At 40.0% G+C, this 17,394-nt stretch overlaps 1 protein-coding gene and 1 long non-coding RNA gene across 6 annotated transcripts in view; one reads left to right on the forward strand and one right to left on the reverse strand.

Annotated features, from left to right (window-relative positions):
- The window catches only part of sik2b (salt-inducible kinase 2b), a 67,969-nt gene that overhangs the window by 38,080 nt on the left and 12,495 nt on the right, over nucleotides 1-17,394 (reverse strand). The gene's annotated exons all lie outside the window — the stretch shown is intronic.
- LOC127536688 (uncharacterized) lies at nucleotides 5,778-9,407 on the forward strand. Of its 2 annotated transcripts, XR_007945783.1 has the most exons (4): nucleotides 5,778-6,091; nucleotides 6,256-6,317; nucleotides 6,424-6,558; nucleotides 8,342-9,407. It is a non-coding gene; the product is annotated as an uncharacterized LOC127536688 (long non-coding RNA). The 2 variants fall into 2 exon arrangements; XR_007945782.1 differs by lacking the exon at nucleotides 8,342-9,407 and having other exon boundaries at nucleotides 6,424-6,652.

Genomic DNA, 17,394 nt, shown 5'->3' on the forward strand with positions numbered 1-17,394 from the left:
AAGCTAGATTCCTTTTCTGTCACAGCTCTGTTGTGTTGTTGTCCAGTCCTTTTACATCTGCTGGGCAAACTGAGCAGTTCACATCAACTGAAACCCTGTAACCCTTCATGTGTCTACGTCTGGTCTTGCTGCTCTGATTCACCATTCATGTCAGGGGTGGTTAACGATCTTTTTCCAAAGACCCAGTCACTGTTCCGATCATTGGGCAGGGTTTTATATCGATACCGGTCTCCTCACAGAAGTTTTTACTTGTCTTTTCTGTTTTTGGGAGCGACAGCTTTAGAGGACGCAAAAGCATTTCCATGTGTTTTCCTTCATTGGAGATTCATCTACCTGAATATTTATTTTATTTGTGCACCTTTCATCAATATATAAAGATATAATAGTTTTATAGGTAAGTATATGAAGAGGTACTGTGCAAGAAGGACATTTAACCTACCATCCTTCAAGTTTTTCTTCCTTCAGCAAAGAAAAGGTAAGGTTAATTTGCAGCACTTTAATTTAATATGCTAAAACCTCAATGTATAAATGCTAACAATTAAAAATGACTTTTTTGTCCACTTACCATATAAACATGTGCACTGCCATGGTACTACTTTAATATTTATGTCTAAATGTGTAGGTAGCATTAATATTCTATAGAACTCACAACAAAAAAAACTGAGAAAGTTTACTATATGAAATGCAGATACTGTAATTCTTCTGCCTCATAGTTAATGTTACACCTTTTATCTAAATATTTACAGTGACAAGGTTTCAAAGTATTGTTGATAGTGGTAACTACTGAGCTATTTTCTGTTGGACATGCCTGGTAATGCAGCAACACATGAGCATTTCTGAAACTTATATCACACTATTAATGCATATTATTTGTTTCCTGTTAATCAGGTTAGGGAGTTATTGCCGCTAACAAAATTACAAATTCTGAAATGATGACCATGTCTAATAGGTTTTTTTTCTGCATTTCAAGGAATCCCGTTGAATGAGTTCATTCGAAAACCTTGCCTCTAACCTGGCGTTACGGACGTTGGAGAACCTGTTTTTAACACCACAAAAAAGATTGCAAATGGATGCAATGCTGCTGAAATTTTCCCAGGATTCTTCCTGAGCAACAAAGTTGCAGTCAAAAGAGTGCAAAGCATATTTCTCAAAATTAGATTAAAATGGCACATGTCTATGTTCAGAAACATTCAAAACAGAACATCTTTTACAACCAATTGCAGTGTTGGAAGATAATTACTTTGCTTATTTTGTCTCCCCTCTCTGCAAATACAGTCTGGCGGAGGTAATTGAAAACAAGAACTTTCCTGACAGAGAAAGTTTGACTGAGGCTCAAAGACTGTGGATCTGCCAGGAGCTACTGCAAGGACTACAAGAACTCCATTCACGCGGGATTTTGCACAGAGACCTGAAGCCCGAAAACATTTTTTTGGTAAAAAAAGAATAAATCGTTTAGCCATAGCCATAAACTATCTGGTAGAATGTATTTATTATCCAATTTTCATTATACATCATAGAAAAGACGTTATTTGTGGATATTGTATTAAGAGGGTACATGTCTAAGGATCATTTTCAATATTTACAGATATCAGCAACAAATTGTTTATCGCAGATTTTGGAGCAAGCAGGAAACTGGATTTGGCACAATCAGCTTTGCAGTCTCAAATGGCTGGATCTTTGTCTTGGTCAAGTTATGAAGATGTTTGAGGCATGCAATACAAATACAAGAAGAGTCAGATATCCAGGTAAGTACAGGATGGTAATGTCGCTTTAATGGCCATGATGACTGCTATGAGTTTACATGTCTTTAAATATGTGAAATGTGGAGCTGAAAATGAATAAACTAGTTCTGCTGTATGGTGAATTGTATCACATGTCAGTATTCAAATCAGTTTACATAAACTCAACTGTATATTATAATATTTTAATCATTGTTAATGTTATATATACATACTCAAAAAAATATAAACGCAACACTTTTGTTTTGCTCCCATTTTTTATGAGATGAACTCAAAGATCTAAAACTTTTCCACAAACACAATATCATCATTTCTCTCAAATATTGTTCACAAATCTGTCTAAGTCTGTGATAGTGAGCACTTCTCCTTTTGCTGAGATAATCCATCCACCTCACAGGTGTGCCATATCAAGATGCTGATTAGACACCATGATTAGTGCACAGGTGTGCCTTAGACTGCCCACAATAAAAGGCCACTCTGAAAGGTGCAGTTTTATCACACAGCACAATGCCACAGATGTGGCAAGATTTGAGGGAGCGTGCAATTGGCATGCTGACAGCAGGAATGTCAACCAGAGCTTTTGCTCGTGTGTTGAATGTTCATTCTCTACCATAAGCTGTCTCCAAAGGCGTTTCAGAGAATTGGCAGTACATCAACCAGCCTCACAACCGCAGACCACGTGTAACCACACAGTCGCAGGACCTCCACATCCAGCATGTTCACTTCCAAGATGGTCTGAGACCAGTCACTCGGACAGCTGCTGAAACAATCGGTTTGCATAACGCAAAAGAATTTGTGCACAAACTGTCAGAAACCGTCTCAGGGAAGCTCATCTGCAAGCTCGTCATCCTCATCGGGGTCTCCACCTGACTCGCAGTTCGTCGTCGTAACCGACTTGAGTGGGCAAATGCTCACATTCGATGGCGTCTGGCACATTTGGAGAGGTGTTCTCTTCACGGATGAATCCCGGTTTTACACTGTTCAGGGCAGATGGCAGACAGCGTGTGTGGTGTCGTGTGGGTGAGCGGTTTTTCTGATGTCAGTGTTGTGGATGGGAGTGGCCCATGGTGGCGGTGGGTTATGGTATGGGCAGGCATCTGATATGGACCAAGAACACAGGTGCATTTTATTGATGGCATTTGAATGCACAGAGACACCTGTGATGAGATCCTGAGGCCAATTTTTGTGGGGGAAATTGCGGGGAAATTGCGGAAAGTTGCAAAGTATGCGAATAGTTGTGAAATATGCAAAAAGATGCGAAATATAAGAACTGGGGAAAAAAGGTGATGCTTCTCCTACATCCTGTTAATAGGCTACCACTAAGTTGTTGTTTGAGTCCTTTGTGTTCAGCAAACCTTTTGCTGTGCTTCGTCGTGGAGAAGTGCTGCAACATGGTTGATTTTCTTTGGTGCTCCAGAACGATGTTGCACGGGGTGCAAAAAGTTTCCCCCTACTTTCGTGCAGTAAATCTGGGTCCTGTTTTGGCTGGTCTTTGGCTGAAATATTCGTAGGTAAATGTGATCTTTGAGCATTCGCCATTCTTGTTTTTCGTCTCTGAGCACCGCGCTCCGCATCAGCTCGTGCTTCTAGTGTGTGTGTCAGTGTTGCCAACTCCTCAGTATGAAAAGTAGGTGTTGGCTGTCCTAAAAGTTGCTAGAAGTTGCTAAATAATGCCATCGCCTAATTTGCATATTTCCCAGTTTGCATGTAATTGTAATCAGTGTTGTAGGAGAGAGGAATAACGTTGTGGAAGAGACCAAAAAGTGAGTATAAAACACCCAAAATATGTTTTTGTACTAGAGGCTAAATGTTGTGGTTATTTTAGTATGGCAGTGAAGAAACATTTTCATTTATATCTCGCTCCGTAAGTCTGGATGGGATCTGTAGTGACTTTGTGCATGCGCAATTCACCTGCCGTCTGGCCACGGAGTTACTGGACTGACAGCCTGTGCTTTCGGAGGGGAAGAAGCTCTCACAGCAGCACCTGCTGCTCGTTAACAACAGTAACTGCAAAATTATCCGAGTTTTCCTGTCAGAGTCTCCAAAACGGCAGAAAAAAAAAAATCGCTAGATTGATGCTAGTCGCTTTTGACCAAAAAAAGTCGCTAGGACACTTTGGAAAGTCACTAGATTTAGTGAGAAAGTCACTAAGTTGGCAACACTGGTGTGTGTGAATGCGCGAATTGATGACGTCAGGCCGGGCGTCACATAAAAACTCACTCATAACTCCATTTATATTGGTTATAGTTTTCTCATTTTATGCGGAAATTGTGATATCAAGCGGGGCCCGCATATTTCTCTTTTTTCGTGGAAATGTGAGATTCTTGGGGGAATTATGCGCTGTTTTGCAGGGATTATACGGCCTTTTGGGAAATAATTGACCCCCGCATCATATACAGTGCCTTGTGAAAGTATTCAGCCCCCTTGAACTTTTCAACCTTTCGCCACATTTCAGGCTTCAAACATAAAGATATAAAATTTTAATTTTTTGTCAAGAATCAACAACAATTGGGACACAATCGTGAAGTGGAATGAAATTTATTGGATATTTTATACTTTTTTAACAAATAAAAACTGAAAAGTGGGGTGTGCAATATTATTCGGCCCCTTTACTTTCAGTGCAGCAAACTCACTCCAGAAGTTCCGTGAGGATCTCTGAATGATCCAGTGTTGTCCTAAACGACTGGTGATGATTAATAGAATCCACCTGTGTGTAATCAAGTCTCCGTATAAATGCACCTGCTCTGTGATAGTCTCAGGGTTCTGTTTAAAGTGCAGAGAGCATCATGAAGACCAAGGAACACACCAGGCAGGTCCGAGATACTGTTGCAGAGAAGTTTAAAGCCGTATTTTGATACAAAAAGATTTCCCAAGCTTTAAACATCTCAAGGAGCACTGTACAAGCAATCATATTGAAATGGAAGGAGTATCAGACCACTGCAAATCTACCAAGACCCGGCCGTCCCTCTAAACTTTCACCTCCAACAAGGAGAAGACTGATCAGAGATGCAGCCAAGAGGCCCATGATCACTCTGGATGAACTGCAGAGATCTACAGCTGAGGTGGGAGAGTCTGTCCATAGGACAACAATCAGTCGTACACTGCACAAATCTGGCCTTTATGGAAGAGTGGCAAGAAGAAAGCCATTTCTCAAAGATATCCATAAAAAGTCTCGTTTGAAGTTTGCCACAAGCCACCTGGGAGACACACCAAACATGTGGAAGAAGGTGCTCTGGTCAGATGAAACCAAAATGGAACTTTTTGGCCACAATGCAAAACGATATGTTTGGCGTAAAAGCAACACAGCTCATCACCCTGAACACACCATCCCCACTGTCAAACATGGTGGTGGCAGCCTCATGGTTTGGGCCTGCTTTTCTTCAGCAGGGACAGGGAAGATGGCTAAAATTGATGGGAAGATGAATGGAGCCAAATACAGGAGCATTCTGGAAGAAAACCTGTTGGAGTCTGCAAAAGACCTGAGACTGGGACGGAGATTTATCTTCCAACAGGACAATGATCCAAAACATAAAGCCAAATCTACAATGGAATGGTTCACAAATAAACGTATCCAGGTGTTAGAATGGCCAAGTCAAAGTCCAGACCTGAATCCAATGGAGAATCTGTGGGCAGAGCTGAAGACTGCTGTTCACAAACGCTCTCCATCCAACCTCACTGAGCTCGAGCTGTTTTGCAAGGAAGAATGGGCAAGAATTTCAGTCTCTCGATGTGCAAAACTGATAGAGACATACCCCAAGCGACTTGCAGCTGTAATTGCAGCAAAAGGTGGCGCTACAAAGTATTAATGCAAGGGGGCCGAATAATATTGCACGCCCCACTTTTCAGGTTTTTATTTGTTAAAAAAGTTTAAAATATCCAATAAATTTCGTTCCACTTCACGATTGTGTCCCACTTGTTGTTGATTCTTGACAAAAAATTAAAATTTTATATCTTTATGTTTGAAGCCTGAAATGTGGCGAAAGGTTGAAAAGTTCAAGGGGGCTGAATACTTTCACAAGGCACTGTATATATATATATATATATATATATATATATATATAATTGCAATCTGTGCAATATGGAAGGGTGATTATGACTGGACATTGATTCAAATGAATCTCCTGTATTGCAGACAGCAGGGTGCCTGGTGCATTACATACTGACAGATGGAGAGCACCCCTATCAAGCAACTACACCCTACTCCAACGATCCACTGACGTTATTTCAAAATCTCAGAGCGGGCACCTTTACTCTTCAGTGCGAGGAAAGGCATCAAGGTATCATTGGCAGAATGCTGTGTAAATCGACAGAAGCACGCCCTACCATTGAAGAATGCCTTCAAGCCATCACAAGTATGTGCCCAGACAGACAGTTCTGACTTTGTCACCTCACCAATTAAACATATCATTAAAACAATATATGCATACACTATAGCTAATATTGCAAGATTGTATGCATAGGGCAAATGTAATCCTTAATTGATTGAATATGGTAAATGTCTGTTATGTGTTCACAGGTTTCACACACCAAGCTGATCACAAGGGAGTCACAAACAACAGTAATAACAATGGAAAGAAAGTAAGCATTTAATTATCTATTTCAACATTTTGTAAGAAGTTATAAACATTATCATAAAATTTATAACATAATTTAATATGTTGATTTTGCATTGTTATTTTTACAGGACCAAACCCACATAGCCAATTGCTCTCCTCAAGCATCAAATGAGATTGACACTCAACACAGTGCCAACAGTGATCAGCCAGGGAGTGTCTGCAATGTAGTGATGGATTCCTCTTCTCACATTGAAGATGATACAGTGGGTATAGAAAGTATTCAGACCCCTTGAAATTTGTCACTCTCTGTGTCATTGCAGCCATTTGCCAAAATCAAAAAAGTTCATTTTATTTCTCATTAATGTACACTCAGCACCCCAGCTTGACAGAAAAAAACAGAAATGTAGAATTTTTTGCAAATTTATTAAAAAAGAAAAACTGAAATATCACATGGTCAGAAGTATTCAGACCCTGTGCTCAGTATTGAGTTGAAGCACCCTTTTCAGCTAGTACAGCCATGAGTCTTCTTGGGAATGACGCAACAAGTTTTTCACACCTGGATTTGGGGATCCTCTGCCATTCTTCCTTGCAGATCCTCTCCAGTTCTGTCAGGTTGGATGGTGAACATTGGTGGACAGACATTCTGAGGTCTCTCCAGAGATGCTCAATTGTGTTTAGGTCAGGGCTCTGGCTGGGCCAGTCAAGAACGGTCACAGAATTGTTCTGAAGCCACTCCTTTGTCATTGTAGCTGTGTGCTTCGGGTCATTGTCCTGTTGAAAGGTGACCCTTTGGTCCAGTCTGAGGTCCTGAGCAACTCTGGAAGAGGTTTTCCTCCAGGATATCTCTGTACTTGGCCGCATTCATCCTTCCTTCAATTGCAACCAGTCGTCCTGTCCCTGCAGCTGAAAAACACTCCCACAACATGATGCTCCCACCACCATGTTTCACTGTAGGGATTGTATTGGGCAGGTGATGAGCAGTGCCTGGTTTTCTCCACACATACTGCTTAGAATTAACACCAAAAAGTTCAATCTTGGTCTCATCAGACCAGAGAATCTTATTTCTCATAGTCTGGGAGTCCTTCATGTGTTTTTTGGCAAACTCTATGCGGGCTTTCATGTGTCTTGCACTGAGGAGAGGCTTCCGTCGGGCCACTCTGCCATAAAGCCCCCACTGGTGTAGGGCTGCAGTGATAGTTGACTTTGTGGAACTTTCTCCTATCTCCCGACTGCATCTCTGGAGCTCAGCCACAGTGATCTTTGGGTTCTTCTTTATCTCTCTCAGCAAGGCTCTTCTCCCACAATTGCTCAGTTTGGCTGGACGGCCAGGTCGAGGAAGAGTTGTGGTCGTCCCAAAGTTCTTCCATTTGAGGATTATGGAGGCCACTGTGCTCTTAGGAACCTTGAGTGCTGCAGAAATTCTTTTGTAACCTTGACCACATCTGTGCCTTGCCACAATTCTGTCTGTGAGCTCCTTGGGCAGTTCCTTTGACCTCGTGATTCTCATTTGCTCTGACATGCATTGTGAGGTGTAAGGTCTTATATAGACAGCTGTGTGCCTTTCCTAATCAAGCCCAATCAGTTTAATTAAACACAGCTGGACTCCAATAAAGAAGCAGAACCATCTCGAGGAGGATCAGAAGAAATGGACAGCATGTGAGTTAAATATGAATGTCGCTGCAAAGGGTCTGAATACTTCTGACCATGTCATATTTCATTTTTTCTTTTTTAATAAATTTGCAAAAATTTCTACATTTCTGTTTTTTCTGTCAAGATGGCGTGCTGAGTGTACATTAATGAGAAATAAAATGAACTTTTTTGATTTTGGCAAATGGCTGCAATGACAGAGAGTGAAAAATTTCAAGGGGTCTGAATACTTTCCGTACCAACTGTATATCTGTCATTGAAATGATAATTGTGGATTAATTTCTTTTTGGCCAGGGCTGACAAATATTGATTCTAACTGTGCTAAAACTGTAACAAAAATGTTGTGAGAGAATTTATAGCATTCATTTCATTTTCTTATTCTTTTTTTCTGTATTTCAGGAAATAGAACCACAGATCTCCCTTTCCCTTGATATGTCAGAAGAAGAAGATGATATTGATGATGAACCGACAGAAGTAGATGATGAAGTAGCCAAGAAAGTCATCACAAAAAAAGCAGTTAAGACTGGGATGAAAACGGATGAAAATGTCCTTGAATGCAGTTTGAAGGGTGTCAAAGTGAAAATGTCCTCAAACACCCCACACAAACGTGTCTATGACAAGAAAAATTATTGCCTCTATTGTGAGAAGCCTTTCAGAAAAGTTACAAGACACCTGATGCGAAAACATCAAGATGAAGTTGACATTGCAAAGGCACTTGCACACAAGCAAGGATCCACGATGCGCAGTCTTCTTCTGAGCAAAATAAGGAACAAGGGAAAGTACATACATAACTGTTCAGTCAAATCCGCACGTCAAGGACAAATGGTACCAAAAAGACAAACAACCTACTTGTTGTCAGCAACAGACTTTCTGCCATGCTATTTTTGTTTGGCTATGTACATCAGAACAGATCTCTGGAGGCATCAAAGGCGTTGCAAATTGAGACCAGACGGGCCAGTGAAACGAAAAGTTCAGACATATTATATTCACAGCCTTTGAAAAAAAAATGTGTGAAAACCTCACCAGGATAGAAGTGCGTGGGAAAAGAGGACACAAAGTACCAATACTCCTTTCAACAGATACAAAAGAATCCATAGATCTTCTGATCAACACTAGAGACAATGTTGGGGTTTCTCCAAGCAACCCCTACATTTTTGCCTGTCCTGTCAAAGAGTCTGTGGAGCCTATTGGATGATCAATGTTCAATGTCATTCTGGGAGCTCGCATATGGAGTATCAATGTAGAGTGTTAATACTGAGAGTCCAGTAAAATGGAGCTTTCAGTGTTAGACTCATAACATTGGTAGTCCATGTAAATGGAGCATCCACTGATGCTCCATTTACAATGACACTTCATTGTTTTAATTACCACTAACTCTTCATTGTTTGTATTGTGCCTTGCTTGTCATTGTATTATGTCTTGCTTTTCATTATTTTATTGCCTGTTGCAATTTTTTTATTATGCTCTTCTTGATTATTATTTAATTTTTATTGTTAATAACGACCTCTTGCTTTTTAAAAAATATTTTCATTGTCTGTAGCTCTTTTCATGGTTTTTAAATGCGTCTCCCTATTTTTCTATCACTTTTAATATTTCTGTAATTTGTGTGTTATCGTTGTGGTCACTCATCACTGAGGGTGGAAAGTCTGCACTACCGGGGGGGGGGGGGGGGGGGGGGCTCTTTTAATGAGCCTATGAGTTTTTTTTATGTGATAAACTGTCTGAACAGTTTATTATGTAAAAAACCATTACCGTCGTTAGGAGTCCAGCAAAAGCAAGTGACAAACCCTCAGTTTAGGAGTGTGTGTGGACTCAACATCACTTTAAATAAACATTGACTTGAGTTCACGGAACATCTTGTATTGTGCTTTTTACTGTTTTACATTCGTGATTGTAGGCAGGTGTTATGTGATAGCTATTGCTATTACAAGCAAAGTTGGGTAGAATACAAAACATTAGCAAAATGTAATGCTTTTCTTTTTCCTTAAAACATACTTGTTCTATCTGCTTCTAAATAGCATTTAATTAGATAAAGTTTGAAAATGGTTGAAATATACTCTGAAGTTGAACCTTAGTATATTATGACAAAAATATTAAATCCAGTTATGCTAGAAGATACTGATTCTGTAAGTAACCCATCAAATATACCATCTCATCTCAAACTATATTGAAATTTACATTTTTGATTTCCCTCAAAGAACACTTCAGACTTATGCCAATCAGTCATGTTGTATTTACAACAGAATTTTTTTTTTTAAAAAAACTAATGGAAAGGTTATAAAAACACCATCTTAGGACTTTGTAATATCCAGGATTATTGAACTGAATGTGACTCATCTCTGAGTTGAATCGTTGATCAGGCATATATCCTCTTCTTACACACACATGCAGGGGTGTGAACATCGCTCCATGCTAACTAAGAGGGAGCCCATGTCGTTCTGTGCCATCAAAGAGGGGACTCTTATCATTCTGTACCATCCAACAGTGGACCTTCTTTTCCTTCTTCATTTAATTATTACAGAAATTTTCAAAAGGTTTTTATGCATTATTTATTTTTTAATACTTATTGTGTATTGTAAAAAAATAATTAATTTGCTGTCAGTATCCCCATTTGATTATTTCCATCTATACTTAGCTGTGGCGAGTGCCACATACTAAGATGAAAACACCGCAGCAGTTTCTACCAATGATGCGATGCTACATGTAAGCTCTGTACCTTTACAACACTCAAGGTTGCACATTAGCAGAAGGTTAGGTTCAAGCTTTCTGTTCAGTCATGTTAAACTTTGTGTTTGTTAGTTATTATAATCTATTAAATGTAAAGCAGAAAAGTAATGATAGTAATGATATAACATTAATTTGTGATACCCTTAGGTTACTATTTTTACATTTCAAAAACTCATTTCATACTCATCCATTCTGGAGTGTGCATGCCATGCCATGCCATGCCATGCCATGCCATGCCATGCCATGCCATGCCATGCCATGAAATGCCATGCTATCCAAGTTGGGCATCTGTGGTTAACTTTTTCTTCCACCATGCATCAACACACATTCTTCTATTTACAGACAGAGGACAGAAGTACATTGTAAAAATTTGTTAAAACCAGCAGTGAGTGATGCTATATTCAAGCTTTGCATATTCATGGCACACATTATTTGCATTTGTCTTCTTAGAATAATTTTTATCACACCAGTCGAATGATAGCAGTTAAAAGTCTTACATTCTTTTAAGCTTTGATTTTTTAAATTAAAATTTCCATTATTTTTTTTTCTTTAATCGGTGTCCATTGCAGAGTGTGAACATCGCTCCATGCTATCTAAGTGGGACCCATGTCATTCTGTGCCATCAAACAGGGGACTTTTATCATTTTAAAAAGTAGTAGTTTCCATCAAAAACATCAACACACATTCTCAAATGTACTGATTGAGGAAACAAGCATATGGTCAAATGAAGTTAAATTTTGTTCTTGTGAAAAATTATCCGGGTGTTTTAGGACTGAAAAAATTTAGATGTTTTATAAAAGTCTAACATCTGTATTTTAGTGGTTAATTTAAAATCTAAAGAAATTATCACAAGCCTGGCAATTTTATGGTCAATATTGTTCTGGTTTTCTTTTACTACTTTTTTCTTAAATTGTCTTTTTTTGTTGTGATAGTCCTTTATTTTAGTATAAGTTAAAGTTTAAAGCTAGTTAAGACTTCTATAAAATTTTAAATTTCCTTACAAAACAGAATCAAATCATGTCTAATGAGCCTGGTTCCTTCAGTAAGTAGTGTCTCCTCTTAATCCCTCAGAGCCTCCCTGCAGCAGCAAGCCATTCATACAGCAGACGAGTGTGTGAACGACGTGTGTGAATGGGTCGTTGACATACCTGTTCCTGTCTACAGGGGTGCTGCCGAGTGCGCATATTTACACATACCTACCTCCTGGGCCCCACTTGGCAAAAATTATAAAACTTCACCAGAAGGTTTTAGACATGATTTTAGCATGATCTAAAGCATGACCAAGAGGGGTCCGGAAAATGGGCCACTGTTGGTAATGAGGGCCACACTTGGTGAATGTGTAACGACGCTTGGGCCACACTTAGATAGTAGCACAAGTGCACACACACACACACACACACACACACACACACACACACACACACACACACACACACACACACACACACACACACACACACACACACACACACACACACAAAATGCGGCATGTTGCCCCAGTGGAAGGATGAGTAATCCACTGATACAATGTTGGTGAGGGTAAGGACCTCGGCACAGTGAGGCACGTAGAGCTGCATTCTGGGAAAGCGAACAGAACAAGTATGAATCATAGGGGTATTAGGGAACAGCTCAACAAGCACTGTGTTCCACTTCTGCTGAGAGCCGGGTGAGGAGCTAAGTCTCTTAGCAGCTGCTCAGGTTCGGAGGGGACAAACATCATGGGTACAGACTGGCTTGTTGGACAGACCTTTGGCTGGACTTCAAATGACACCGTGGCGTTTGCATGTGATGTGTGTGCATATAAAGAACAAGGGGCAAACGCACAGTCTCACACACACACTGTTGCCACATCAGTAACTGATATCCAAACCGCTTAAATACAGCGGCCATATTAATGTCACATTTATGTGCCTGTTGATAGATGTCGGTGCTGATTTAATACTGGCACCCTAAGGGGTTAAAGTGGACTGAGGCCAGCTGGAGCTGAGCAATGTACTTTCATCCAAGTTATAACCAGCCAAAGATCAACTGCAGCTACTGGTTGTGACAGTTAACTTCTATTCAATTGGATAATTGGAAACACACACAGTAATTTAAATTCAAAGAAAAACCCTGTTTCGTCTAAAAAACACAAAGCTCTTCACTTAGACCTGCACAATCCACCCACTTCTACACTTTTGACTCGGACTCATTGGTTATTTATATGCATCTCTGATCAGAGTTTGTGTTTTTAAATACACTGGTGGCTGAAGTAATTTGGATAATAGCTGTTTTAGTCTTTTCAAAGGAAAGAAATTTAATTGAAGGATTTGCTGATTTCCGTTACGCATTTATATTTTTACATTTCTGTACATATTTCATACATTTTTTAACAAATTTCCCTTGTTTTTTGTATATACTTATGTCTAGTATGTTATTTGTATATAAGGAGACAAATTCATTATGCATTGTATAATGACGAAAAAACCTAATTCTGATTTAATAATAGACCTGATGCACTTTAGTTTTAGATAGTCAGAAAAAAACAAGACGATGTCAATACTACATAATGACCTGAAACTGATAGTAGTTTAACAATTTCTTAAGTTTTACAGAAAATCAGTCTGACAAATAATAGCAACTCATTTGAAAGTTAAACTGGCTCTTACGCAAAGAAATCAATCGCTTTAACAATCGTTTAATGTTCCTAAATGAATGTTCAGGATGCTTCACACAGAAGCCAAGATGCTCCTTACAGGTGTCATCATGTTATCTAAGTCTGAGAGTCACACTGTGAGGAGATACGTTCGATTATTAAATCACACACACATATAAATCACCCATAAAATAAAATTTAATCAAGGTATCATTCAAACACCTTTCAGTTTTGTTGTACAGATGCTGATATTTCATCAAAGGTGCCAAGTGTGCGGCAGGAGTTTAAGTTTTCATCAAGAAGGATTTTGTAGCAACAACATGTGATTCTACACAGCTGTGTGAGCATATTTTTCTGGATGACAGATATGGCTCTATTGAGGTATGTTATACTCTCTTCATTGTGTATATTTTGGGGAGTGATGGCAGAGCCCCAGAATTCTTGTACCCTAGACTAGTAGCATTTAGTATTAGAAATATGCCGCTTAATAAACACATTTAATTAACTGACCCTTGAGGATGTTTGACAGATAAGATCATGTTGCTCACATTACCTAGTACTTTGTTAGCCGGATGATTTATGCGGGTGCTGCAAATGAATTTTCATATCTTACTCGGATGGAAAGCTGAATATATTAACAGCCAGCCAGTAAACTAACAGGCGAGGCAGCTAATAAAGAACTAAATGGCATGGCTTTAATCTGATGTTTACTGTAAGACCAATACTGTCTAAAAATGCAGACATCTAAGAAATAAAACAATATTTATACATGTTCTGAATTGTTTGCTTCCAAATGTTTGCAATCACTGAAGACAAGAACAAATTGCCTCAGCTCAAATGTAGAAAAACATGTCAGGTTGGCACATTTTCCGTCTACCAATTTTTTTTTTTACAGCAGACAGATCCTTGAAAACAGCTACGTAAAGACGCTACCTGTCACTCAGCTGAAAACACTTTTTCTAGATTTCTAAAGGGAGGAAATTTGCTCTCTTCATGCATCACCCAAACCATTTACCAAAAGGTAGACATTAGGTTTATACGCCAGATTTTAGACGATGTGTGATTTTGCCTGCGAGTACAAATAGTTGCAGATCAGGTCAGTCAGCCACTAGCCTAACTGGACAACATTTAATGTCGACTAGGGCTGCCACTAATGATTATTTACAAAGCGGATTATTCTGTTGATTAATTTCCTCATTGAATCAATTACTTATTTAGTCTACAAACAGGTAGAAAACGATGAAAAAGTGCTTCAGTGTTTCCCCGAGCCCAAGATGACATCTTCAAAGGTCTTGTTTTAACCACAATCCAAAGATATTCAGGTTACTGCCACACACACATGAAGACACCAGGAAATAATCGCATTCAGGAAGCTGGAATCACAGAATTTGTACTTTTTTCTGTAGAAATGAATCAAAGCAATTCTTTCATTACCAAATTTCTCAATAGTTGACAACAAATCCATTGTTTCATTAAATGTTGCAGCTCTGGTGTCAAGTGAGAAGGCTAAACAGACTTTCAAGTCCTGTATAGTCTGTGTATAGGCCTGTATCATTCTAATCTATTTGGTCCATTGTGTGCAATTGTTGAGCTGCAGTACTGCCTGTTGACTCAACAGCAGCAGGTGAAACATCTTCTCAAACGGATCGATTGTCACTGCAATTATATTTTTTCATTGGAAAAGGAAAAAACATAAGTAACACACAAATTTCAGATTTGCTCTCATCATCAGCTGGGATCCACAGACCTCAGAGACACTTGCACAGTAGATCTCAACCACTGAGGAGTGATTAGTAAAACTGGGAGACAAAGAGTGGATACATTTTCTTGGCATCACATCTTTTCAAAGGTTTGGGTCATGAAAGCATAACTAAGTTTTTTGCTACTAAACAACAGGTCCTACTTTGAGCAGACATTCCTCCTGTCAGCTAAGTTTTTCTCGTGAGGTCATGTAAGTCAGAGCTGCCACACCCTGGTGGCTGACAGATCTGCAGAAAACTGACCCAGTAATGTGAAGGAGGGATTATGGAGAAATAGAAACTGACAGCGTATGTAAATAAGAACGTGTCTCAAAAATAGCCTGAGTGCTCCTTTGAAGTCAACACTCTCCGTGTCTCGTTCCCTTCCCAACAGTCAGACGAGAGATCTGCATGAGTGATTTTACTCACTGCCAGCTATTATACTCCTCTCTCTCCAGCAGTGCTTTCTTAAATATGCATGCCCTACATTTCCCCACCACCTTCCAAATTCAAATGGATGTCCCCTGCTCTCGCCTCCATTCTCTTCTGCCTCCTCTCCCCTCCTGCCTCTGCTCTCTGCATCTCTGCTTTATTTGTGGTTGACCCAATTTCCAGGTTTGATCCATCCTGCGGTGTCGAGGCACACTGTGGAGTGCTAGAATGACTGACAGACACAAAGGCACATCAACAAGCTGGCATCGATGCCTCCGCTGTGCCCATTACTGTGCCCACCTACCCCTTTTGTAAGAATGAACCCATCACTCTCCGCCTTCTGGTGCCAAACCCAGATTCGCTTCTTTGTCTTCGCGGCTCCAGACACACACGCTACCCCTCCTGTTCCTCCACACCACCATTTACGGTTTGGTCTGAAGAGGGAATTTCATCCGTCGTCTCACTGATTCGTTGTAACAGGGTGGGCCGCTAAGCATCCACTACACTGCAACTTCACATCTTGTGCTGTGCGTAACCTACGGCCAGGAGCAGACCTGAGAAATTCATCATGTCAGAAAAGCAGAGGGAGCTCTCTGGAGGGCTGCAGTGGAGGAAGAGACTGGAGAACTGGCTTGGCAGCTTATCCATTTGTCTGAGTGCATCATGACTCAATGACTTGATCCACCTCCAGAAAGTGTATTTGGAAATCAGAAATGATTGTTCAATTTTGCGAGATTGAATACTGTAATACTAGTCTGGTGCTGCAGCTACCAGTCGGTGTCTGCCTGTCTGAGTCAAAGCTGCTATTGCTGCCGCTGATGATGACATATAAACGTCTTGCATAACTACGTTACATTGTGCAATCAGGGCAGAGGGGTCTGAGGAATCAGGACACAATGGTTTTATAATGACCAAAGATGAGCCGGGAGAAAATCTATAGGAAAATGAGGCAGCCCAATCATGACGGGTTATTTAAAGGAATAATTTGACACTTTGGGAAATGTGCAAACTCTTGCTGAGAGTTGGATGACAAGACTGACACTCTTTCGCACTTGTGAGGTAAATAAAAAGCTACAGCCAGGACACGGTTAGATAGGAAAGCACCAGCAGCACCACATTATAATTGGATGGAGCCAAACTAGCCATTTCTCTCAGTCTTTATGCTAAGCTAGGCTAACCTTCTACTAGCTCTAGACTCATATTCAACAGAAAACAAATTCTTGTCAAGCTCCACAGTGTAAAACTACACTTTTAAGAGAATACTTCACAGGGAGGGGACTGTAATATTCCTGTAATTTTGTAGCTTCAAGGTTAACACAAGCTGCTGTTTGCTCGGACTACAAAAAGCTGCAGCAGCTACAACATGTGCGCCATCATCCCTGTACACGTCTGTGCTTCCTTCACATTTTTTTCCCTCTCTTTCTCATTCATTTCCATTCTTGGGTTTGCTTCCTAGCTCTCTGTAGGTCACAGGAGCAGGCGTTGCTGCCGCTGCTGCTGAGTCAACATCACAAGTGGAACACTGGCCTCAGAATTACAAAGATATATACACATACACACTCACAAACAAAACGCACACACTCGCACAACAGACATGACTATTAAGGCCACCGTAGACCATAGAGTTGAGTAATCCTCTCAGCTCTAGTGTCTGGAAGCAGGCTAAATGTAAACATTCTCAGACGGTCTAATAGGTGAGGCTGTTTGTCTGTGTGGTTTATGAGCCCTTCACAGGTTGTCCACATCTGACACGTCTACACTTGTCCTAATGTTTCCTGTTGAATGTATGATATAGTTCATGTCTGCATGTTCAAAACTAGAATATTTACCGGATAGTTTTGCTTTAAACAGAAATAATGCAGGTTTCCTTCATCTACACATTTACAATCCAGCAACACATTCAAAAAACTGCCTCTTCT

This window comes from Acanthochromis polyacanthus, chromosome 13 (assembly GCF_021347895.1).
Source record: "Acanthochromis polyacanthus isolate Apoly-LR-REF ecotype Palm Island chromosome 13, KAUST_Apoly_ChrSc, whole genome shotgun sequence".
Lineage (NCBI taxonomy): Eukaryota > Metazoa > Chordata > Actinopteri > Pomacentridae > Acanthochromis > Acanthochromis polyacanthus.